The sequence below is a fragment of the Abramis brama genome (genome assembly GCF_963993115.1).
Source record: "Abramis brama genome assembly, chromosome: 16".
NCBI classification, from domain to species: domain Eukaryota; kingdom Metazoa; phylum Chordata; class Actinopteri; order Cypriniformes; family Leuciscidae; genus Abramis; species Abramis brama.
The window spans coordinates 4,610,590-4,636,282 of record NC_139978.1 but is presented as its reverse complement, the minus strand read 5'-3'; the positions used below and the strand labels follow the sequence as shown (position 1 = coordinate 4,636,282).

Genomic DNA, 25,693 nt, shown 5'->3' with positions numbered 1-25,693 from the left:
ACAAGCTGATAAACCACTGACTGATACAACAGCAACAGTGCTGACCACGACACTTGAGAATGATCACCGACACCTGTCATCATCCAATCACAGCTTTTTTTAATCACTGTTTTGAGACAAATCATTGTTTGATTTGCGAACATCCTCTGCCGTCTGGTCGCTTCCGCTTCAAGCCGGACTCGTCTCGCGCTAACGGTAATTTCCTTTCACTGTCCACGTTTTGATTTCGGCTAATCAATTTTGGCGAATGCAAACAACGTGATTATTGTTCATGAGTCTAACATCCAGCCACGCAAGAAAACATGTAATCTACCTGAGGGAATAATATGCTCAAAAAACATTTCTGATTATTATTAATGTTTTAAAGCTTTTAGAAAGTACATAGAAAGCTTTTGTAACATTATCTTAACTGTCACTTTGGATTAATGTAATGCATCCTTGCTGAATAAAAGTAGGCAATTACTTTCTTTATTTTTTTTCCCAAAAAATAATCTTACTAACCCCAAACTTTTGAACAGTAAGCCTAGTGTATAATGTTAAAAAAGCTTTCTATTTTAGATAAATGCTGTTATTTTGAACTATGGTTTGTTTGTAATGTGACTTTTTTCATGTATGACATTAAAATTATTTTTAGAATTAAATACATAAATAGGTTAAGCAATACAAATGTGTTTATGTCTGATAACCTTTTAAACACAAACTTAACTGCAGACACTGAAATGACGTACACTGTGTGATACAGTACAAATATTTTGAGTGTCCCTCATTTTCCTATAAATAACCACGATTGTCCCGCATTTTCCTTTTCTGAAGTTGGCAACCCTAACTGTCACACACACACACACATGCAGGAATACAAACAAACGCAAGCATGCACACACACTGACATCCACACGCACAGACACACACCCATACACACACACACACACACATACAAATCCACATGCACAGACACACACGCGCACACACATGTACGCACGCATACATACACGCACAGACACACACACACACAGACACACACATACACAAACACACACACACAGACAGACATGCACATACTACTACTTTTTTTAGGTATATACATAAACACGCAATACAGCCAAATTGCTCCACGTCATTTCTTTTTGAAGAAAGCCAGTGCAGGCCTGAGCGGCGGTCATATTTTGTACCGCCATGCGGTACATCTAGTTTTATATGCAGTCAAAATATTTCAGACATTAATATATATTTATATGATATGTCTCTAAATCAGCATGGCTGTGAAAACCTGTGTGTGATATTGCTCATATACAAGTTTAATCCTTGTCCAGCATTTGCTATTTCTCTCCAAAGGTTATGAGTGGTCATTTTAAGCCAAAATGGGGGTCAACCTTGAACAAATTGCAACAGAAGCAAACTCAACTGATTTTGTATCCTCAATATGTCCTGAGTAAGGAAGAAAAAGTCCTGAAGAATATCATTAGGGGAAAGTTTCGAAAAAGACCCAAATATAGCCTATTCATACGCCTATTCATTCTTTTTCTTACGTGAATAGGGTAAAAAATTTAACCTTTAGATATCACCATGAAAATTACTGAGTTGATTACTTACATCAAGACAAACAAAAAATGTATTACAAGTTTTTTTTAATTGTTTGTTAACATGGACAAACGGTGCATAATCTAATTACGTACATTAATACTGTCACGATCCACACAAGAACAGCAGAGAGGTAGATCCAATTTGCAGTATGTGGTTTTTAATGTAGGGTAATCCAATCTCATAACAGTCCAGGCAGGGGTCAAAACCAAGGTAGCAATCCAACAAACACAAGAACGAACGAACGAACGAACGAACTAACAGGTCTAAAGACAGTACTCAGAAGTGGTGTGAGATACAAGGACTCCGTGACACATAATAAAACAGACGGTTATATACACAGGGAAATGACAATGCTAATGGGGAACAGGCTGAGTGCAATGATCAGTGATAAGGGACAGCTGAGTGCAATATAAGGAACATAAACCAGACACTGTGACAAATACATAGAGGCAGGAAGAAGTACTTTAAACCAGCCTTTATTAATTATTATTGCAGAGATGGGGTTTGGGGCTGGGTCTGTGGGACTGTTTCTGGGGATTCACTTTTTATTTTACTTACCTTTTGTCTTCTGCATTCTCCTTACCATTGTCTCCTGTTCTTCCCTCAGACTCGTCCCCCAGACACAATCCCACAGACCCAGCCCCAAACCACATCTCTTAAAAATCTCTTAAAAATTAATAAAGGCTGGTTTCTAAAGTACTTCTTCCTGCCTCTATGTATTAATGCTCATGGATAGCCTAAATGGGTTCCATTCAGACCTTAACATCAAGTATTTTACTGTTATATGTCAACAAGATTCAACAAGACATTTTCACCTGGCTATACCCAATGTTTAGATCTGTTGTGGTATTTATGCAAATTAGCACATACAGTCGAGCCCAGAATTAATCATACCCCTGGTAAATATGATCAAAAATGGCTGTAAAAAATAAATCTGCATCGTTTATCCTTTTGATCTTTCATTCAAAAAATTGGCAAAATCTAACCTTTCATTTAAGTAAAAGAATTGAAAGTGGGGGGAAATCACATTATGAAATAAATGTTTTCTCTAAAACACGTTGGCCACAATTATTCATACCCTTTTATTAAATACCTTTTTGCAATCTCCTTTTGCCAAGATAACTGCTCTGAGTCTTCTCCTATAATGCCTGATGAGTTTGGAGAACACCTGACAAGAGATCAGAGACCATTCCTCCATACAGAATCTCTCCAGATCCTTCAGATTCCCAGATCCATGTTGGCTCTTCTTCTCTTCAGTTCACTCCACTCATTTTCTATATGGTTCAGGTCAGGGAACTGGGACGGTCATGGCAGAAGCTTCATTTTGTGCTCCCTAACACATTTTTGTGTTGATTTTGATGTTTGTTTTGGATCGTTGTCCTGATGGAAGATCCAACCACGGCCCGTTATAAAAGCTCTAGCAGAGGCCGTCAGGTTTTGATTTTTTATCTGTTGATATTTGATAGAATCCACAATGCCATGTATCTGAATGAGAAGTCCAGGACCTCCAGCAGAAAAATATGCCCACAACATATAAGATCCAATGGTATATTAAATTGTACACATGGGGTACTTTTTATCCCTGTGTGCACCAAACCCATCTAGCGTGTTTGCTGCAAAAAGCTCTTTTTTTAGTTTCATCTGACCACAGAAGCCTGTGCCGTCTGAAGATCCAGTCGTGTCTGACCACTGAATATGCTGGAGTTTGTTCTTGGACGAGCGAGGAGCATTTTTCTTGAAACCCTCCCAAACAACATGTGGGGATGTAGGGGTTGTTTGATTTTTTTTTAATAGGCTTTCTGACCCCAAGATTTAACTAATCTCTGCAATTCTCCATCTGTGATCCTTGGAGAGTCTTTGGCCACTCAAACTTTCCTCCTCACTGTGCATTAAGACAATATACGCACACGTCCTCTTCCTGGCAGAATCGTAACATTTCCTGATGATTAGAACTTCTTAATTATTGCCCTGATGGTCAAAATGGGGATTTTCAATGCTTTAGCCATTTTCTTACATCCACTCTCTATTTTGTGATGCTCAACAATCTTTTGATGCACATCAGAACTATTTTCTTTGGTTTTACTCATTGTGATGGATGATTCAGGGAATTTGGCCTTTGTGTTTCCTCATATTTAAACTCCTGTGAAACAATAAGTCATAGCTGGACAATTTCATGTTCCTAGTCACCCTGGTGTGCTAAAAAAAGGTAAATATTAATGGGAATATACTTTAGAGATATTTTATTCATAAAAAATTCCAGGGGTATGAATAATTGTGGCCAACGTGTTTTGGAGAAAAACATTTATTTTATAATGTGATTTCCCCCCCATTTCAATTCTTTTACTTCAATGAAAGGTTCGATTTTTGCCAATTTTTTGAGTGAAAGATCAAAAGGATAAACGATGCAGATTTATTTTTTACAGCCATTTTTGATCATATTTACCAGGGGTGTGATTAATTCTGGGCACGACTGTACGTAATTAGATTATGCACCGTTTGTCCATGTTAACAAACCATTTAATAAAACTTGTAATACATTTTTTGTTTGTCTTGATGTAAGTAATCAACTAAGTAATTTTCATGGTGATATCTAAAGGTTAAAATTTTTACCCTATTCACGTAAGAAAAAGAATGAATAGGCGTATGAATAGTCAAGTATATTTGTATAGCGCTTTTCACAATACAGATTGTATCAAAGCAGCTTCACAGTATTAAATTAAAATAATACAACAAGGTTTGTTTCTAGTGGAATTTATTGATTGATAAAATTAAATTAAATATTCCCAAAATATCCCCAACTGAGCAAGCCAAAGGCAACAGTGGCAAGGAACCGACCTGAAACTCCATCAGGTGACCTAATGAAAAAAAAAAAAAAAAAAAAAAAACCTTGGGAGAACCCAGGCTCAGTCGGGGGCCAGTTCTCCTCTGGCGTTTATGAACTAGAGGCCGGATTGTAGTTTGAACTGTAAGATTAAAAATATTATATGAATGCCTGGCTGAAGAGATGCGTCTTTAATCTAGTTTTAAACTGTGAGAGCGAGTCTGAGCAACGAACAGTATCAGGAAGGCTATTCCAGAGTTTTGGAGCTAAATGTGAAAATGCTGTCCCTCCTTTGGTGGATCTGGATATCCTAGGTATGACCAAAAGCCTCAAATTTAGTGATCTTAAAGAGCGCGATGGATTATAGGGCGATAGAAGATCCGTTAAATAGACTGGAGCTAAACCGTTTAGGGCTTTATAAGTCAGTAGCAATACCTTGTAATTAATACGGAACTTTATAGGTAACCAATGTAGTGATGATAAAATCGGTGTTATATGATCATATTTTCTTGATCTAGTAAGAACTCTAGCGGCGGCATTTTGGACTAACTGTAGCTTGTTTATTGAGGATGCAGGACAACCAACTAATAAAGCATTACAGTAATCTAATCTCGAGGTCATGAATGCATGAACTAAGTTTTCTGCATCAGAAACTGATAGCATATTACGTAGCTTAGCAATGTTTCTAAGGTGGAAAAAGGCTGTTTTTGTAACATGAAATATGATTTTCAAAAGACAGGTTGCAATCTAGTATAACACCCAGGTCTTTTACTGTAGAGGATAAAGTAACAGGACATCCTACTATGTTAAAGTTGTATTGTGAGAGGTTTTGTGGGCGGTTTTTTGAACCGATGATTAGTACCTCTGTCTTGTCTGGATTTAATAAAAGAAAATGACGCGTCATCCAATCTTTTATATCTTTAACACACTCTGTCAATTTGGATAATTTAGTGTTTTCATCCGGCCGTGATGAAATATATATCAGCATAACAATGGAAACTAATTCCATGTTTCCTTATAATATTTCCAAGTGGCATCATATATATTGAGAATAATAGAGGACCTAACACAGATCCCTGTGGCACTCCATAGTTTACTGAAGTTATGATCGATTTTTCTCCATTTAAATAGACAAAATGGTAGCGGTCAGATAAGTATGATCTGAACCAGCTTAATGCTTGTCCTTGAACACCAGTATAATTGGGTCTTTTTCGAAACTTTCCCCTAATGGGATTCTTCGGGACTTTTTTTTCCTTACTCAGGACATATTGAGGATACAAAATCAGTTGAGTTTGCTTCTGTTGCAATTTGTTCAAGGTTGACCCCCATTTTGGCTTAAAATGACTGGACTATCATGCCAATGAAGTCACTGGTTCCTTGAGCTTCTGCCTTATCTCTATCGTTGACCAGCCCGTTCTCCTGTTGTGTGTTCAAGTTCAAACCTCACCCTCCCTGGCCTTGTCAATTGTTAATAAAGGTCACCCCTCAGTTCTCCCTCTCTCTCTCTCTCTCTCTCTCTCTCTCAGAACCTTGACACGCACACTGTACGCATACCTTAGAGTAGATGTTTAAAAGGCAAAGCATACTTTAGGCTTACAGTTTTTTTTTCAACTGCTTACACACATTTTCAAAACTTTGCCTCTTTTTTCCCCAAAACTTTACACACAAATCCAAGAATTGCACACACAAAATGCAAAATGCCTCACATCTCTTGCAAAATGAAGCACTGCATTAAAAACAATATACACACATATCAAAAGCAAACATTTGTCTTATATTATATTTTTGGATATACCATATACACACAGTTATTCAAAACCTAAAGCTCTTCTTTCATGAGCTCGTACATTTCTGTACAAGATTGAAAGTAATTGGCAGAGAGATGTTGAAAAATTCACGGTAAACACGAAAGCAAGATTGAAACCAAACTCTTAATTTTTTTACTGTAAGCATTTGTGATTGTGAATACAGTATTACACAGTCCAAAAAACCTACTTGACCTTTGGCCTGTTTATAGACCTATTCTAAAGCAATCTATTCTATTCTTCTATTCTAGCAATCTTGTAATATGTTACCTGCTGAGGAGCCGAGACTGAACGCCCGGCATTTCCAGCAGTACAGCGGTTGTGGCAGGGGGATGTAACATCTCCGTTCCCTCCTTCAGGGAACGACGGTTACATACGTAACCGAGACGTTCCCTTTCAGTCAGTCACTATGAGTGATTGATGAAATGGGGGTCCCTATTTAATCACGCCACAGCGGCTGTCTTTCAGTGCCCTGCGCAAGTCTGAGCTCCCTGTCATGAGACTAGCACAGACGAAGGGCTAGGCTTTACGCAGGAATACCAAGGTACACTGGGAAGCATATCCACGTGGAAATATGCAACACAATACATACCCGCAGGGAGGTCTTACAGAATACACATATGACCCGCGAACGGGATGCATATGGAAAACTCTAAGGTATCCAGCCTGCAGGGTGGAATGTTTTAACCCCAGGGGTGGCAAGGTGGTCTTGCCAAGGGAAGAGACATACTCAAAGAGACTTACCGTGGAAATACACATGTGGGGGTTGCCCAACGGGGGAATCATGCACACAGAGGCACCTGGCCTGACACGAGGGCTGCCGCTGGCATGCACTCTGGTGTCGACATCAACAGTGCTGGAGGAGCCCAGGGCTTCACTGAGAAACTCACCTGAGTAAAATAACGCACATATCCAGTCTGTGGAGTGGAATGGCGAAGTAAGCGATGACACCGAGCAGGTCCTTGTAGGAGATTGTAGAATCTCGCGAATGTGTTAGGTGTCGCCCAGCCTGCAGCTCCACAAATGTCTGTTAGTGAGGCGCCATGCGCGAGAGCCTAGGAGGAAGCCAGTGTGTGCAGAGTGTGCCTTCACCCCTAGGGGGCATGGCAGGCCTTGAACCTGGTAAGCCAAGACACTAGCATCCACTATCCAGTTAGACAACCTCTGCTTGGAGAGAGCCTTTCCCTTCTGCTGCCCACCGTAACAGACAAAGAGCTGGTCTGAGGTCCTGAAACACAGCGTTCTGTCAACGTAAGTGCGAAGGGTGCGTACTGGACAGAGCAGTGCCAAGGCTGGGTCTGCCTCCTCCAGGGGCAGAGCTTGCAGGTTCACCACCTGATACCTGAAAGGAGTGGTGGGAACCTTGGGAACATATCCAGGCTGGGGTCTCAAAATCATGTGAGAGTTAGCCGGCCCGAATTACAGGCACGCTTCGTCAACCGAAAATGCCTGCAGGTCCCCTACCCTCTTGATAGAAGCCAAAGCAACCAGGAGCACCACCTTTATAGAGAGGTATTTAAGCTTGACTGAGTGCAATGGCTCAAAGGGAGCTCTCTGCAGCGCAGATAGTACCACTGCAATGTGGTAGACCAGCGTAGACCATGTGTAGACCAGCCTGATGACCAGCTCATGCTGTCCTACCATCTTAGACTCCACAAGGTTGTGGTGTGCAGAGATCACAGCCACATAAACCTTCAGGGTGGAAGGAGACAGCCTTCATTCCAACCCTTCTTGGAGGAAGGAGAGCACAGATGGAGTCTCCATTCCCCGGGACATGAGCATAGTTGTGAGAGCTCGAAGCGACCTCAGAGGCTTGTGACTCCATAACAAGAGATGGCGGGCGAGTTGCAACATACAGCGGGAGCGTAGACCACCCTGACGGTTGATGTACGCTACTGTTGCTGTGTTGTCTGAATGGACTAGTACGTGCTTGCTCTTGAGCAACGTCCGAAAACGGTGCAGAGCTAAGCATACTGCCAGCAATTCGAGACAATTGACATGCCAAAGGCATTGGGGTCCTGTCCAGGAGCCCGCGAGAGCATGTCCATTGCATATGGCACCCCAACCTGTGGCTGAGGCATCTGTTGACACAACAACATGCCTGGACACTTGTTCTAAGGGCACTCTGGCCCATAGAAAGGATAGGTTTGACCACAAGGTGAAGCTCTGATGGCAGGCCCGAGTGACTGGTACCCAGAGCGTGCCCTGTTGCCATGCCCATCTTGGGACTTGATTGTGAAGCCAGTGCTGAAGCGGTCTCATATGAAGCAGTCTGAGCGACGAGACTGCCGCTGCGGACTAGGGTGGTCCTTATTTTTAAAGTCTCCAATTGTCATGCTCTTAACCCTTCAAATTGTTCCTTTATATAAGAAAATACAGCATGCCAATTTTTATGGCAGTAACATAATAATTACTGGTAGCTCAATAGCTTTAAACTTTCTGAGATTTTGATGATTTTCATAAAAACAGATAATTTTGTCATGAGGTAGAAGGAGAGAACCCAATCGCAGACGATTTGCAGACATTCAAGGCTTTATTTAGACACAAAACAGAAAACAAAACCCACGAGGGGGCAAAACAGGACTGAGGATAGAACACTTTGACTAAGACAAGATTATAAACAAAGACTAGATTCTGACTTGACAGGAAACAAACTCACAATTCTCATTAAACAGGAATCAGACAAAGTACTCACAAGACTGTATAACACGCAACATTACACACACCAAGTTTGACAATGAACCGACACAGGACAGAAAACATGAGGGGATTAAATAGGGAGCAAACTAATCAGGAACACAGGTGAAAGCAACAATCTAATCAGGAACACAGGTCAAAGCAACAATCTAATGATAACAAGATGAGATAACAAGGGGGCGGGGTAAGGTGACAAGACAACGCAAGCACATGGCCCAAACAAATGGCCATGTGCTTACACATGAAACATGGGCCTGTCATGATCCTGCCTCAAGACCAGGGAAAATCAGAGACAAGAAGGCAGAATCATGACACATTTGAATTGGTATTGTACCTGGCTAGTACAATTCCAAAAAAAATCTCCATAAAAGCATCTAATGCACCATATATTCCTAAATATGTATTTTAGATACATATTTTAGATACATATCTCAGTTTACTTATTGTAGAAACTAAATCCAAATTAATCCATCCATGACCCGGTTTAGCAGATTTACCTTTCCTGGTGGAATCAATACATATTTCTATTGATGATCACCTTGGTTATTGTTTGGGTTTAGAGCACATTTTTTTGGTTTAAAAAATTACATTACGTTCCTTGAAATTGACCCGGAACTTTGGCCGAATCAAGCAGATTATCAGGAGGCACAGGCAACCATACATTCAATGAAAGTAGTCAATGATCACGCCGAGAGAGGAGTGGCTCTGATTCAAGAATACAATGGCTATCTCACACACTCTGAAGAACAATTGCAGTTTCTCCTTCATGTGGTGGAAGATCAACGATGGATCTATCCAGACTGCAAAAAGTCAACACTGGCTGCTGAGCATCAGAAATGAGGCATTGTTGAAAACTTTGTGCTTTTTTTTAGATTGTTGTCATTGTTGTCATGTCAGTGTTGCTCTGATTTCAATAAAATGTAGTTAATTTGCAGCAACTTTTAATATTACTTGCATATCACAATAACGCCGCACAGCTTAACATAGGCAATCTTCCACATGATTGAGCTACCTCTAAATATATATTTTTTTGTCAACATTTTTGCATATTTCAAATTTTGAAGTTAAAAGGAACAGTTTAAGAGGTTAAGACACAAACATTTTGCAAAAAAAAAAAAATTGGACTTGATAAGGACCACCCTACTGCGGACACCATATGCCCCAGAAGCCTCTGAAATAACTTCAGTGGGACCGCACTCTTGCCCTCGAATTGACTAAGGCAATTCAGCAGTACCTGTGCGCGCGCGCTCGTAAGCTGTGCGTACATGGCGACCGAGTCGATTTCCATACAGAGAGAAGAGATTCTCTGCACGGAGGAGAGTTTCCTCTTTTCCCAGTTGACCCAAAGGCCCAGATGGGCGAGGTGCCGGAGCACCAGGTCCCTGTGTTCGCAAACCTGTTCTCGAGAGTGCGCTAGAATCAGCCAGTCGTCGAGATAGTTCAGGATGCGAACCCTGTGTTGCCTGAGTGGCACAAGGGCTGCCTCGACGACCTTCGTGAAGACACGAGGAGACAGGCCTAACCCGAGTGGGAGTACCGTGTACTGGTATGCCTGCCCCTCAAAAGTAAACCGTAGAGAAGTAAACCGGTCTGTGTCGAGGAAGAATAGAGACATGAAAGTACGTGTCCTTCAGGTCGATCGCTGCAAACCAATCTGACGGACGAACGCATTTGAAAATGCGTTTGGCTGTCAACATCTTGAATGGAAGCCTGTGAAGGGTTTGGTTCAAGATGCGCAGGTCCAGGACTGGTCGTAACCCACCACTCTTCTTGGGTACAATGAAGTAGGGGCAGAGTTGCGCTATGCAAATTCTGCAGACCCATGGCATTGTTTTGGTTAGTCTTGGTAGGAAAATGTTAGCAACGTGTCCATTTCAGGTTTCTAATTTCTGCTTCCTTTGAGTAATTCATGTAAATTAATTACTCTTACTTCCTGCTTTGCTACTGGTCGGACGCTTTTGCCTACTGCTCCGCACTTTGCTCTATCGCTTTCGTTATTATTACATTTTATCACCTAATTTTAACTTCAGTGAATCAGCACAGTGCTCAGAACGCTTGGATTACTATAAAAAAGCAGAATTAGTTTCATTCCTTCAGAATTCACTGAAGCTTACATTCCGAGGAAGAGAAAACTGAACTGCTTACATTCCGGCGGAAGAGAAAACATTCACAAGGATAAGAGAAAATGCGTCCTTTTGATTCTACTTGCTGTACTAACTGCCAAAAACTTTTACAAAGGATTACAGTTCTTGAAACAAAGCTAATGGTAGGATCAAACCAGACGGAACCCACAACAGAGTTTCATCATGGACAAATACAGCGCACAGCCGGTGAGTGTCATGAATTTAATGCTCCTCAACAGAACATACCTAGTGCAGAGAAACAAGCCGATCGACCTACAAACCGTTGGTACAAAGAGGGGGCAAAACCCAAAAATAGAGGCATTAGACTCTCTCAGGCAAAAATAGTTTCATCTACACCATACACAGCTACAAGGATTACAAACACTGGTCGTCTTCCACAACCTATTCATCTTAAGAACAGATTTGAAGTATTATTGAATGAGGAATGCTCAAATTTGTTAAATGTGGATGAACACAGACAGCCAGGAGCTCACTCTGATACTAACAGGCGCTCAAGGTCAAGCAGACAGCGGCACTCAGCTCAGAGCGCAGCCGAGGTCAAAACATTGATAGTTGGGGACTCTACGATCAGAGATATCAGCTCGAAAGATACAACTACATGCTGCCTTCCACAAGCAACAACCTCTGACGTAAACAGAGAAATTCAAAACATTTTGATGAAACATAAGACTGCAAATCGACTCATCGTTCATGTGGGGAAGAATGATATCCATAAAGAGCAGTCAGAACAGCTTAAGAAGGATTTCAATGAACTTTTTGAAACACTCAAAAGACTGAAAGTACAAACGTTCATCAGTGGACCACTTCCAGCTAGAGGAAGTAACAGGTTCTCACGGTTGCTTGGGCTTAATTCATGGCTGCAAAAAACCTGTAATATAAAAGGAGTGAACTTCATAGACAACTTTAATCTTTTCTGGAATCAGAGGCCACTGTTTCAACAAAATGGCCATCTTCCAAACAAACTGGGTTCAAGAGTGCTAAAGGACAATATCCTTTTCTCCCTTCATCATCCTTCTGCCAATCCAATCAACCAGAATGGCACACACTCACCTGGACACAGTTTGAATGACCACAGGACTTCACTTCAGGACTTGAATGGACATGCGGCTGACACATCTCACAAAGACAATGATAACACCATGCAGCCAAAACATCTTCTGCTCACGGACACAACTTCAGCTGAGCCCTGCCCACTGAGCTCACCAGAGTCAGACTGTGACATATTAGAAATGTCACAAGATTCAGCTCCCAAGGACAGCATATTACAGCCTCGAATAACAACAGATTCAGCACCCAAGAATGACCAGGGAAGCCAGGACAGCATATTACAGCCTCCAAAAACAACAGATTCAGCACCCAAGAATGACCAGGGAAGCCAGGACAGTACATTACAGCCACCAGTAACAACAGATTCAGCACCCAAACACGACCAGGAAAGCCAAGACAGCATATTACAGCCTCCATTAACACCACAGCCACTCTCACCGCTATCACTATCTCCTACATCCCCATTGATGTGTTTCTCAGAGAAAATGGAAAAACTAGTGTATGCTGGAACCCAATTCGCTGGAAGCCCCCAGATATCAACCAGAAAAACATCACTACCACCAAAGTCTATGGGCGCAGCTCGCCCTCTCCCCCCTCCCCCTCTTCCTCCTCCTCGAGCATTAAGGCCCCTTCCACAACGCCAGGGCCCACAACTTCCACCGTCTGCTCGAGGTGTTACAAAATCAACCAATACCAGCTCCAAGTGATTTGTGCCGGGTCCCCGCTGTGATAACAGTAACTTTCTCAAATGTTTACAGAACAAGCGGGAACCCAGTGTTCCTGTATCATCTGTTCATTCACATGTTAGAAAGTCTAAGGCCTTTAAAAGCCGTACAGCAAACCCATCTAATCTGGTGCCTATCACACGACAAACTAAGATTGTGGACACAAAAAGCAAGACTGTTAAGTTAGCACTTTTAAACATCCGCTCACTTAAAAATAAATCACTTCTAGTCAATGACTTTATAAGCACATACAACCTGGACTTTATATTTCTAAATGAAACTTGGCTAGAAGACAGCTGCAGTGCAACAATCCTCAATGAAACATCTCCTCCGAACTTTACCTTTATGAGTGTCTCCAGAGCTGGAAGGAGAGGTGGGGGTGTAGCTGCTCTTTTTAAAGATGTCTATCAATGTAAGCAAATATCATTTGGTAATTACCCGTCTTTCGAACATCTGGGTATTGTGTTAAAAGGTGCTCCACGGATTTTACTTATCACTATTTACAGGCCTCCAAAATACTCTTCAGCCTTTGCTGAAGACTTTACAGAACTGTTATCAATAATTTCCTCAGAGTTTGACAGTTTCACTATTGCTGGAGATTTTAACATTCACATAGATAATGCAGAAAATAATATGACAAAAGAAATCAATACTGTTTTAAAAACTTTTGATCTGATTCAACATGTACATGGACCCACACACAATCGTGGACACACTCTAGATTTACTTATCAGTAAGGGTCTAAACATTTCATTGAATGATATTAAGGATGTCGCACTCTCTGATCATTACTGTATTTTCTTTGATTTATTGATCTCTCCTGCCATTGAAGTTAGATCTGTGTCTGTCAAGAAGAGATGCCTAAATGAGAACACTAGTGTACTATTTATGAAGGCCATATCCCTAAGACCGAGCATATCTGCTGACTCGGTTGATTCTCTCCTTGATTCTTTTAACTCAAAGGTTAAAAATGTAATTGATGATATTGCTCCTGTGAAAGTCAGGAAGAATGGTAAACAAAAAGCACCTTGGAGAAACTCAACAGCAGTGCAAATTATGAAAAGACAATGCAGAAAATCAGAGCGCATGTGGCGAAAGACAAAACTTATAATCCACTATAACATCTATAGAGACACCATTCGTGCTTTCAATATGGAACTAGGCAAAGCTAGACAGACTTTCTTCTCCAATATCATAAACAGAAACCTAAATAATACTCGAAATCTCTTCGCTACTGTCGACAGACTAACAAATCCCCCAAGCGAGATTCCCAGTGAAATGCTCTCCGACAGCAAGTGTAGTGAGTTTGCTACCTTTTTCTCTGAGAAAATCAATAATATTAGAAAGGTGATCAGCACATCCTTGAGTTGCGCTGGGGTCAGTCAGATCAGACTACATCCTGAGAAAGTAGTTACTATGTCTGATTTTGAAGAAATTGATGGCAAAATTCTGAAAGAAACCGTTCAGCACCTTAAAACATCAACCTGCGCCCTTGACACACTTCCCACATCTTTTTTTAAAAGTGTGTTAGACTGTTTAGAAGCAGATCTCATAGAAGTGGTAAATGCCTCACTTTTCTATGGAAGTTTTCCAAACTCCCTTAAAATTGCTGTTGTCAAGCCCCTCCTGAAAAAGAGCAATCTGGATAAGACTATATTAAGCAACTATAGACCGATCTCAAATCTTCCTTTCACAGGCAAAATCATTGAAAAAGTTGTCTTCAACCAGCTGAACAAATTCTTAAACTCAAATGGATACTTTGATAATTTTCAATCTGGCTTCCGATCGCATCACAGCACAGAGACAGCGCTCATTAAGATAATAAACGATATTCGCTTAAATACAGATTCAGGCAAATTATCAGTGCTGGTTCTACTCGACCTCAGTGCTGCATTTGACACTGTCGATCACAAAATACTTCTTGACAGGCTGGAAAACTGGGTGGGGCTTTCTGGGATAGTCCTAAAATGGTTCAGGTCATACTTAGATGGGAGAGGTTATTATGTGAGTATAGGTGACCATAAGTCTGAGTGGACGCCCATGACATGCGGAGTCCCTCAAGGCTCAATTCTTGCGCCACTCCTGTTCAACCTGTACATGCTCCCAATGAGCCAAATAATGAGAAAGAACCAAATCTCTTACCACAGCTATGCAGACGACACACAGATCTACTTAGCCCTATCGCCTAATGATTACAGCCCCATTGACTCTCTGCTTCAATGCATTGATGAAGTCAACAGCTGGATGTGCCAAAACTTTCTACAGTTAAACAAAGACAAAACTGAAATCATTGTGTTTGGAAACAAAGATGAAGTTCTCAAGGTGAACGCATACCTTCACTCTAAAGGTCAAACAACTAAAAATCAGGTCAAGAATCTTGGTGTGTCTTTAGAGTCAGACCTTAGTTTCAATAGTCATGTCAAAGCAATAACTAAATCAGCATACTATCATCTGAAAAATATTGCAAGAATTAGATGCTTTGTTTCCAATCAAGACTTAGAAAAACTAGTGCATGCTTTCATCACCAGCAGGGTGGATTATTGTAATGGACTCCTCACTGGCCTTCCCAAAAAGACCATAAGACATTTGCAGCTCATACAGAACGCTGCAGCCAGGATTCTTAGCAGAACCAGAAAATATGATCATATCACACCAGTCCTCAGGTCATTACACTGGCTGCCAGTTACTTATAGGATTGATTTTAAAGTATTATTACTAGTATATAAATCATTCAATGGCCTAGGACCTCAATACATTGCAGATATGCTCACGGAATACAAACCCAACAGATTACTCAGATCATTAGGATCACATCAGCTAGAAGTTCCAAGAGTTTACTCTAAGCAAGGAGAGTCTGCTTTTAGCTATTATGCCAGCCGCAGCTGGAACCAGCTTCCAGAGGAGATCAGATGTGCTCCTACATTAGTCACATTCAAATCCAGACTCAAAACACATCTGTTTAACTTTGCATTTAATGAATGAGCACTGTGTCACTGTTTGTCCGACTGTTTATACTGTGTCTTATTTTAGTCTTTATTCTAAACTGTTTTAATTATTTTTAGTTCTTTCTCGTTTCTTTATTTTAAACTGTTCTTTATTCTAAACTGTTTTAATTATTTTTAGTTCTTTCTTGTTTCTTTATTTTAAACTGTTTTGTATATTCTTATTTCTTCTGATTATTTTTAATAGTATGTAAAGCACTTTGAATTACCATTGTGTATGAAATGTGCTATATAAATAAACTTGCCTTGCCTTGCCTTGCCTAAAAATCTGTTTATTTAATACATTTTTGGTAAAGCTGCAAGTCACTTGTCCTAGCTGTCCTGGCATACAATATTTTGCACAACTTCTAATTTCCTTAAATCTTTTTAACTGAGGTGAAGACAGTGCATGTTAGCATGACCACAATAGACACGTTCATGGGAAATACCCATTTAAATAAACCACAATTATCAATATACAACACACCCTCTAATACTCACAGGTTTCTTTATTGCTACTAGGGGTGGAACGGTACATGTATTCGTATTGAACCGAAACGGTACTGGCGTCACGGTTCGGTGCATAAATTTACACAGAGAGAGAGAGAGAGAGAGAGAGAGAGAGAGAGAGGGAGAGAGAGGCGCGGGCGCGATCGAAAAGTCGCAAATTGTTTACTTATATTTGTGTGCGTGTCTGTGTGTGATACAGCGCAGGCGCGATCGAACAGTGGAAACATAAAAACATACTCCGTCATTTTGTTTATACAGGACATCATTCAAACTGCAGAATGTTTAAGTTACTGTTAATTAAAATTTTAAGGAAAACAAATATATTAATCTGAAATGTAGCAAATTAATTTTCAATTCATTCAGGTACAATTACCAAACATATCTCAAGATCTTTTTGTCTTTTTATTAATTTAATTAATAAACTAATTATATAAAACTATTGTCAGTGCACTACAAATAAACTGGTTCTATGCATTTACTTTATTAATAAAACTTATTTAAAAAATACAAGGCTTAAGTAATTTATTTTCCTTTGGTGGAGCAGCCTGAGACATGCACAAGCCTTCTGCATTTTTGTTTTTCTTTTTCCTCCATTGTACCGAACTCGTACCGAACCGTGATGTCTGAACCGAGGTATGAACCGAAGCATGAATTCTGTGTACCATTCCACCCCTAATTGCTACAAATATAGCAGTGACTTTTTGATTGAACTTTGCTCACTGTAAGTTGTGTTGGGCTTCTTCTAATCTTATTTTCAATGTAACTCATAGAGTGCTGTATAGTGACGACAGACAAGAGGATAAAAATGGACACTCATGTCTAGCTTGATGAGGATATAGTCAAAGCTTTGAAAGGTAAACTGAGAAGTCAACGGATTTCTAATGCAAATTATTATACATATATTCAAACATGGATACAAATGTTAATCATGGGTTAATTTAATTTTCACAGATCCTGTGACAAAGCAGTCTTCAAACACTACACACTTTATTTTTCATTTTTCAGAAAATTGCATTGTGATGCTTATTTATATGTAATATTGAATTTGAATTTGAATTGAAAAGTTTATTTGAACAATAAGACAAATTAAAAAACAACAATCAAACGATACAAATCGATATGTACAACAAAAAAAAGAAAAGAAGAAGAAAGAAAAAAAAATACGTCATTGTTCTAAAAGGAGTGGGAAGAAGCTAGCGCTTATTCAATCCCACCCCCTTGCCACACACAATTAACTACCTTGTATAATATTACAATATCTATGGATTAATAATTAATAGTAGTAATTAGTATAACAATAACAGTTACACCATTAATAGACTATCAATTTAATAATAATGTATTTAATAATAATGATATTAATAAACATCAATATCATAAAAATTTCAATAACTAATCATTATCACTACCATTACCACAATAACTATAATTAATATAATAACAATGATGACAACAATAATCAGTGAAAATCACAACCCCTCATTCTTGTATCTTTCAAAGACCGTATTCTTATATGATGATTTAAAAGAATGTATATTAGGAGATTGCCTGTGTTCGTCCTTCATCCCATTCCACAGTTTTACCCCACATACAGACACACAAAAACTCTTCCTGGTGGTTCTGACCAGATGCATTTTAAATTTTGTGTCCCCCCGTAAATTATAACCCCCGTCTCTCTGGCTGAAAAGATTTTGGATGTTGAGTGGTAGTAAATTCTTACTAACTTTAAACATGATCAGTGCTGTGTAATATTGAACCAGGTCCTGAAGTTTAAGTAATTTTGACTGTAAAAACAGAAAATTTGTACGATCCAAATACCCAGCTTTGTGTATGACACGGACTGCCCTTTTTTGCAATACTGACAGTGAGTATAGTGAATTTTTATAATTGTTTCCCCAGATCTCTATGCAATAGATGAAGTATGGAAGAACTAATGAGCAATACAAAATATGAAGTGAATTGTAATCTAAAAATTGCTTTATTTTATTTATAATTCCAACATTCTTGGCAACTTTGTTTTGTATGTGTCTGATATGGGGCTTCCAACTGAGTTTATTGTCTATTATCACACCCAATACCTTAATTTCCTTTACATTTTCAATTATTATATTATCAATTTTAATATATTCATTATCCTTATTTCTATAATTACCAAATATTATTACCTTAGTTTTCTCTATATTCAGTGATAATTTATTACTATCCATCCATTTTTTAACTTTATTTAATTCATTATTTATAGTATCAATTACTTTACTATACTCATTTCCAGAATAAAGTATATTAGTATCATCAGCAAATAATATTAACTTTAGCAGTTTAGAAACTAGAAATATATCATTTATATATATGTTAAATAATTTTGGACCCAAAATCGACCCCTGGGGGACCCCACAAGCAACCTCCATACACTCAGACCTATATTCACCCATTTCCACAAACTGTTTTCTCCCAGATAGATAACTGGTAATCCAGTCCAGTGCCACTCCCCTAACACCATACAGCTGCAGTTTATTAATTAGTATTGAATGGTTTATTGTATCAAATGCTTTTTTTAAATCTATAAATACACCAACTGCATATTTGCCTTGATCTAATGCATTTATTATTTCCTCCTTTACTTCCATTAATGCGAGTGATGTTGTACTCTTTGCTCTGAATCCGTATTGACTCTGGTTAAGTATTTGATGTTTATTGAGGAAGTCTTCCTGCTGTTAAAAAGTTTTTCCAGGATTTTTGAAAACTGTGAGAGGAGTGACACTGGTCTGTAGTTTGTATATAAGTGTTTGTTCCCTTGCTTGAATAATGGAATCACTTTTGCTGTTTTCATATTTTGTGGAAATGAGCCGGTTTGTAACGATAAATTACAAATATATGTTAATGGTTTTGAAATGCTGTCGATAACTCTTTTAACCAATGCCATATCAATATCATCACAGTCAGTAGAGAATTTATTATTACAATTTCTAACAATTGTCTTAACCTCCAACTCATCTACTGCCGAAAGAAAGACTGAGTGAGAGTTGTTCTTAATCAGTGTTCCAATCATGGTATCTCTTCCTTGATCTGAAATCCTTGCTGCCAACTCTGGTCCCACATTCACGAAAAATTTATTCATTCTATTAACTATGTTGTTCATATCAAAATTATTATCCTGGTTATCAATAAAATATTCTGGATATATAATTTTCTAATATTCATAGTGTACTTTTCAGTAATACAGGTATAACTGAAATGTTCTACAAAAAATGTATAAATATAGCTCTGCCATAGCAGTTCACTTATCTTTGTTATAATGTATTTTGTTCAAGAGATTATATATGCTGCTGTACTTTTTTAATGTACTCTTATGTATTTATTTTGCAATGTACACAACAAAAATACTATATTAAAGTTTTCTTGATTTCAAAGTGTGTGTATGTAACATTTATATTTAATTATTTTTGCACTTTTAATATACTATTTTGAATATGGAATAAAACAGCTTTATAATAAACTATTAGTGTAATGCTAATACATTTTTAATGAGCTGAAATGCTATTTAAATGTTCTTGAAGTACATTAAAATTAAGCTTCAAATATATTATAACTGTAGTTTAAGACATATGAAAGTATATTTTAAATGACCTGTAAAGAAATACACTTAAATGCACTAAATGTACTTGAAGTGGTTCCATTTTAGCACAATTTAATATATTAAAATATATTGCAAATAGCTTAAAACTGATCTTAAGCATCTCTTGAAATACACTTAACATACTTGAAGTTGTTTTAAAATAATACATTTAATATGAACTTAGTATAGTACAATTTAAATATATTATGTCCAAAAAAGCACAATTTAAATATATTTCCTTTTCACCTGGGTCAGTTGTGAAACTTTCATTGTCATTGTCATTATTGTGAAATGCAATGACTTGTATCATCATATACTGTAAGATGTTGCTCAACCCTTCTCAGAACTGCAGTTTCTTTCTTTTGGTTTTAAATGTGAGCCGAAGTCTGATCTTATCCTCTCGACCAGCATCAGCGAGAGAGACAGCTTTTTGATTAAAGTGAAGCAGATATCATGTAAACACTGTGGCTGTTGTGTGTTTTAAAGAATTTGAGATGACATAAATTAATCTGGAAATAACCCATGTTTGAGGTAAAAAAAAAAAAAGAAGCTAATCTTGTAAAAATTACACTTTATTTAGTAATTTTGCAACTACGTCTACTAACTCTCATTAGAAAATGAATAGACTGTTAGTTTCAGGTTAGTAGAATAAAATCACATGTAGTTGCAAAGTTACTTATACAGTACAGTAGAAAGTCTGTTGGAAGCATCAAAATAAAGTGTTTATAAGACATTAAGCAGAGTAATACTCTAATGAGAGTTAGTTATTGTTATTAATAACTAATAGTTAGTACATGTTATTAATTTCTTTAATCATGTATATATTTTCTACTATATGCTCTGATATGTTTTGTTCCCCCAATGTAAGATCTTTGGTGTCTCTTCTGTGCTGTATGATCGAGTGTGTGTGTGTGTGTGTGTGTGTGTGTGTGCGCGTGTGTGTGTGTTTTCCATCCGAATTGATCACATGATGTTTCTTCGTATCAAAATATGTCAGTTTCCATCCTTGCAGACATGAGATATAATGCAAGATCTGCGAAATTCTCTTAAAGTTGTCAAAACAACACCTTGTATCTATATGTTCATTCATCTATCTTCGACATCTGACTGCTCACGCTGACCGGGCCGTTACACCAACTCTGACATAGATCATTCTGTTTGAGCCTTTCTTATCTGACCAAAACACAAGTTTCCTGCAAATATATTCGTTGCTCTTATTTTGCTCTTTTTTTTGTGTCTTCTTCTCTTCTACCTCTCATTTCATTCTGCACATTTCCTACTTCTTTTGGCTCCTTCTTTCTCTATACTCTATACTCTGATCTTCACAATCTTCATCTGTTAGATACAATACTCTGGTATTATAAACTATTATTTACATTATATACATTTTTACTTAAAGGCAGGGTAGGCAGGTTTTTTCTAAAAAACTTTTTCCCAAATTTGTTTAAACTGTCTTTATGTACCAATACATAATTAAAATGTAAGTACTCTGAAAAGTAGAGTATAAAAATCGAGCTGCACAGCTACTTATTTCCATTCGGAACGAATGAAATGATTGGCTGGGCGACTGTCACCCTCCCTCGCTACCATGGCTACCACCCCTGCCGCTACAGGAGCTGCCCACATGCGCGCGCCCGTTTGACTCGAGGAGGCGAAGAGGCACGGAAGCTAGGAAGAATCACAATTATGGCAGAGAAAGAGCAGTCAAAATTCCCAGTACCTGCATATACAGTCAGCGAAGGCAAACAAGGCAAAAAAAGGAAGACAGTATTCGAAAAGGCTATGACCAATAAGTCTTTGGATAAAGCAAGAAGTCAGACGAGAGTCAATATAGTGTAGTCCTCATCAGAGCCAACAGTGCTTTCATCGTGGAAGCTCTTACATGTAAAACACCGTATATGTTATGAATCTTACACGAAATTCACCTTCATCACAGTGTAACTGATGGTAATGGGAAAACGTGTATCAGTGCAACCTGTTTTTAGCTTTGCCTTATGTTACTAGCTCGTTACCGAATCAAACTCAATATATTTTAAACTTTACCAGTATCGATATGCTAGCTTGATAGTGAGCACTAACAGCCATGTTAGTTGTTTATATTCATAATGATAAAGTTAGGTATTTTATTACATGTGATTCTGACATGATGTCACTACCCACTGCGCAATGTTACGTCGGAGTGACGTCATTTTCATGGCTGTGGATCGTGTGTTTTATTAGATAAGTCTTTTCCAAACAATAATCGCGCTCAGTGCGCTCTCTCACACACTCTTCAATAACTTTCTCCTCAAACAAAACAGCAGCTTCTTCTCGTGAGACCACACACACAGATCACTGAACCACACTCCACTTTTATCCAAAGTGACTTACATTGCATTACACATTTACATTCCTATCAGTTCTTGCTTTCCCTGGGAATCGAACCCATGATCTTGGCATTGCAAGCACCAACGCTCTACTGTTTGAGCTACAGCATCACACCTTTGTATGTGTCTCCAGTTATCACCTGATGCTGAGACGATCAAATAGAGTTTTTGGAAAATGATTTTAAATAATTATAAATAATCTGTATTCATATGTATTAATCATGTTGATAATAACAATGTTGATATTCGTAAATAAAAAAATATATATTCATGTAAATTTCCTGCACCTGTTATAGGACGTCCAAATGAGGTCCAAAAAAATTACCCAGTTCAAAGGTCCAAAGTTGAACGTCAATATAACGTCCAAGTTGGGTCATGGTTGGACGCCGAATAGATGTCCAGAATTGGTCATGGACCAACGGACCCAATATAGACATGATCTGCACATCTATCCGACGTCCAATGTTTAGTGGGTACATGCACTGCGCTCCTCTCCGCTCGGCGCTGGCAAACGCGTCCTCCAACTGAGCGGTCGCATCGCGCGTTCATGTGTTTTGGGGGCGTGGCTTTGGAAGGAGCCCAGAAGGGAGGGGGTGGGAGTGAATGGAATAAGTAGCTGTGTTTATTGCAGTCCTGAGAGGACTACAGACACTCGATTTTTATACTCTCTTTTTCAGAGTACTTACATTTTAATTATGTATTGGTATATAAAGACAGTTTAAACAAATTTGGGAAAAAGTTTTTTTGAAAAAAACTGCCTACAATTGCTTATTCCTTATTCAGATTTGATCTTTAACATAATCATTACTCGTCTGCCTGGATCGCAGTGTCCAAATGTGCAGCAGGATCACCCAGTTTTCAGTATTTTACCAGATTAGTAAGAAGCATTTATAAATCTGTTGTCAGCTAAACACAGACTTAAAGCTTTCCCTCAAATTTTCAACCAAATTAAATGCATGAGGGTTTAACGTTTTGAAAGTGAAGAATTTGAGACATATTAGTATTGTATTACTTGTAGAGTAAAAAGAATAATAATTATTATTACATTTCATGTTTTATGCAATTGTTTTATTACAATATGCAAGTATATTTATATCCCAATTTTTATCATTAATAAATCAAGCAAAGACTTTGTTTGTTTGTTGTTACTCTGTTTAGGTGACCCTTATACATAGCAACTAAAAGGCATTTAAAATATGACTAAATAATAGAATTAATGGACGTACAAGAACCAGTCAAGAGCTTCAGGTTAAATGTTGACTTAAATCACAGATAAACCTATCTCCACTAAACATACCTCGCCTCTCTGAAACACTGACCACATTACGACAATGCTGAGCACAGAGTTGCTCTCCTCTTACAGAAGCACAATGATGTTATTCACATGACAGCAGACAGTTATTTGTTTGATTACTGAGGTTGGGTTGAATATCGTATTTGACTTCAATGATAAATAAACACAACTCGCCCTTGATATGTTTACTCGCGCGTTTCCGATGTCTCGTATTCGAATGAATATGAATCTGAAAAAATTCAATGGAACGAAAAGTGTGACCGCCCTTCAAGAATGTGTGTCGTTTCTATCAGTGCGTGCTATTCTTTATAGTTTAAAACAGAAATGTTACCTTTCCAGCGCGGAATCCTCTGAAATTAAAACCACCATGCAGTTTTCTTGTTTTTGCCATGAAGATGATAAATGCATCATTTATTCAAGGCCTTTTCGAATGTCCGTTTCTCCATCGCGGTTTAGTGTAATCCACTGAAGTAGGCTAGGCTATAATGCAGATGATGCGCGAGCATTTTTAGAATATGACCGTCGATTAATAAGCGTTATTGCAATCCTGACGTATTATGCCCGCATAGAAACAGTGCCTCCATTGACCGTACGGTTAAATCTGATAGTGATGGGCAGAAATACAGGCTGAGTCCTGTAGGAGGCTCTCCAACTCAAACACTGACGATTTAAAGGGTCCATAACTTAACAAAGAAAGGCAGCTAGATTACGATATAACATAAATAAATAAATAGAATTTAAAATACATATTCAAAACAGACGTTATGTAGGCCTATCTAATAAATGTGATCAAAACGTATATGTTTACTTGCATGACTATTGCAGCTATTACAGTTTTTTTATTCGCTTTGGTGCTATTTTCACAAGTAAGGTGTACATTTTCAAAACGTTTAGTACAAAAATCCAAACTGATCACACTTGTAACACAGCTAGTCATTCTTTCAAAACCTGATCCCATGCTTTCATTACAGTTATACACATTTCATTCCACATAATCATTGTTTTAAACAAGATTATTGTAATATGTAATGAGGACATTTGGTTTAATCACAGAAACACAGCAGTATAATCTTCTTTCAGTTTAGTACTTTTAACAATCAGTTCATTCAACAGCAAACAATGCAATACATGTTTCAAATCACCCTTGTTGTTGAAATAATTACAGTAATACAGGCTATAGTTGCCACATTAGAAAATATACTTACATTACCTACAGTTTTTTGTTATTCACTTTGGTACTATTTTCACAAGTAATGTGTACATTTTCAAAACTCTTAGTGCTAATATCGCAACAGATCATCAAAAGTGCACTTTTTTCATCATGTTTTCAACTGTGTTAGTACAATACACAGAATCACAAAGTATCCTTTCACTACACAAAATAACTGTTTCATCTATATATACATAATGTTTGTAATAGTATCTATCTAGTGTGTTATCAAAAGGTGTGATGAAGTTATGAAACTGCCATGAGGTTTTGTGCTAGAACAGATATCCTGGCAATACAGTAAATGTTTTCCACTGTGCCATATGACTGTGTACTGTAGTTGACCTTTACAGATGAAGGTTGAGTTACAGTGATTTATGGGGACTTTCCATAGACATAATGATTTTTATTCAGTAACTGTATAGGTCTATTCTATCCCCTAATCACAGAAAACTTAATGTATTTTGACATTTTCAACAAACATCACTTACAGTAGTATGATTTATAAGCTGTTTTCCTCATGGGGACGTACAGTATATGTCCCCACAAGGACAAGGATTTCAGATATTGCCATCTTTGTAGAGACATTTTGTCCCCATAATGTAGAGTGTACCAGGACTCACTCATAAAGACAGTCTTCACCGCCATCTAATGGAGAAATAATGTAACTTCTGTTGCAGGGTTAGGATTAGGGTTAGTGTGTGTGTCTCCGCTTCGCGTTGTGAATAACAACGCCCTTCAGCCGATACAGCATAGCCTCTCGTACCTTATTGCTTACTTAAGTTGAAATTACTTAATCATCCAAGTTGATTGTACTTATATTTAAGGCAGCAACTTTTTTTTACAGTGTTGACGGTAGCTATTGACCTTCCATAGTAGGGGAAAAAAACAATGGAAGT

General features: G+C 38.2%; 1 protein-coding gene across 2 annotated transcripts in view; it reads right to left on the bottom strand.

Moving 5' to 3' along the window:
- Positions 1 to 24,190, bottom strand: part of b3galt4 (UDP-Gal:betaGlcNAc beta 1,3-galactosyltransferase, polypeptide 4) — a 30,482-nt gene extending 6,292 nt beyond the window's left edge. The window contains exon 1 of one of the 2 annotated variants that reach the window (XM_084087112.1): positions 23,919 to 24,190. The gene's annotated coding sequence lies outside the window, so the exon portion shown is untranslated. Of the gene's footprint in view, positions 1 to 1,673; positions 1,877 to 23,918 lie in introns of those variants that run through there. The other variant, XM_084087113.1, reaches the window with a different exon arrangement.
- Positions 24,191 to 25,693: the final 1,503 nt, after the last annotated feature.